This window comes from Echinops telfairi, unplaced genomic scaffold, assembly GCF_000313985.2.
Source record: "Echinops telfairi isolate 266 unplaced genomic scaffold, ASM31398v2 ScPeMD7_5;HRSCAF=22, whole genome shotgun sequence".
NCBI classification, from domain to species: Eukaryota; Metazoa; Chordata; class Mammalia; order Afrosoricida; family Tenrecidae; genus Echinops; species Echinops telfairi.
This window is the reverse complement of record NW_022103901.1, coordinates 2,658,023-2,659,963: the sequence shown is the minus strand read 5'-3', so window position 1 is coordinate 2,659,963 and position 1,941 is coordinate 2,658,023.

The following is a 1,941-nucleotide window of genomic DNA, read 5'->3' as shown; positions in this document are numbered from 1 at the left end:
TATCACTGCATAATTACTAAGTTACATCATTGCATGAGGAAAAGGTGTGCTGATGTTAGTCCCAAACTGGAGACCACCCCGATGCCCATCACCTGGAAGGTGGGTCCCGGGAGGAAGTCCTCCATGCAGTCCATGTTGCTCAGCAGGAACAAGGAGAACGCTCTACCAGAAGCATCTTTTGTCTGAATCCTTGTGATGAAGGTCAACCGCCAGAAGACTGACCTGTAGGGACGGACGCTGACCGGTGTTTCCCTGCTGTACACGTGAGGAGGCGCCACAGCAGAAACTGCCCCTTGTCCTTAACCCCTCGCTGCCATCGAGTCCAGTCAGGTCTGTAGTTCCAGCTGGTTGCGTCCCTGTGTCCAACAGAAGGAAGCACCATTGGTCCCACACCCTCCTCACAGTCGTTGCTGCAGCCCCGGGATTGGTCCACCCCTTTCGTGGTTGGCCGTCCTCTTTTTCACTGACCTTCGGCTTCACCAAGCAGATGTCCTTGCCCAGGGATTGGTCCCTCCTGCTACAAAGTGCATGGGACAAGGTCTCACTATCCTAGCTTCCCAAGAGCACTGTGGCTGTACTGCCAAGGTAGATGTGCCTGCCCTTCGGGACAGCCCAGGGGACAGCCATATCCTTTGGCAACACCTTATGATCCAAAGAGATCTGCTCTTCCTTGGCCTTCCTTCTGAGTTGGCCAGCTTTGGAATGCATAAGAAATGATTGACACCCCCCACCGCCCCAGGGGGATGAGCAACAGAAACGTGGGTGAAGGTGTAAGATAGGAAAACAATAACTTATAATTAATCAAGGGGTCACAAGGGTGGGAGGGGAAAAAAGAGGAGCTGATACCAAGGGCTCCCCTCCCCTTGGTCTTCTTGGCTCCAAGCCCTCAAGGCCAGCCTCCCTCCTGCCCCCTCCTGGGGACCCACTTGTCCACACTGACCTCCTTGAACATCCCTCTGGGAATGCCGGGGAGATCATGGATCTGACCCACGTCCATGTCGTCGGCTTATACTCCAGTATCTCCGGTGAGAAGCGCAGGCTAAGCTGGGGTGAGGACAAGGCTTGAGTTTTTCCCAAGGGAGTCTTGAGCAAGAAGGAAAACAACCAAAGCAATTGAACAAATGGGGAATCAGAAAATGCGTGCCATTGCCTCTGCTAGAAGGCTCCGTGTTGTGCTGCCCAGATGGGCTGTTGGGAAGAGGACAAGGCGTGGGCAGGTTCGGGTGGTGTGCCGAGATCCAATGCCGAGGACTCCAGTGGGAAGCGCACGGCCACTGTCCCCGGGTAGGGTTCTCAGAGGGGGTCTTGGGGCAGAAATGGCCAGTCCATTTCTTCACAGCTTGGCCTGACTCAAGCTGACAAAGCAACTAGACATGCTTGCTTCTGAACAATTACTTTTCGATCCATTACAACCTGCTGGAGAGGAGATGGTAGAAATCTTGTGTGAAGGGGGGAATGCTGGCCCCCACCCCCGCATCAACCCCTCAGCAACCACCTCCTTGAAGTGACCTTCAGGTACCTTGAGGGGTGGCTTGGTGCTGAAGTCACATGGCTAGTCTGATCCCAACGTGAGACCAGAATGGAGATTTGGCACATTTGCCACTGAGAATACACAGAGAGGAAGAAAGGAGAAACTTCTGGAACATGGTGTCCAGCGTGCTTGGTGCCCAATCTTTGGAGCTGGCATTGCTGTGGCGTGGGAGAGCCGAGGGAGGGTGATGAGATGGATTCAAACACCATCTTGGCCCTAAAGACATCAGAGAATTCATCGCTAATGACGGACTTGTGTTGATCATGACAGGTGGGGAGTGGAAGAGATTTGGACAGGGGCCCACAAAGCTCTCTCTCTCCAACCCCCTTTGGCTGGGAGACCGCCAACTGGCAGGGTCCCCTCGCATCATAATCATGCAGATCCGAGTCACCATGACATATGGCTGCTTC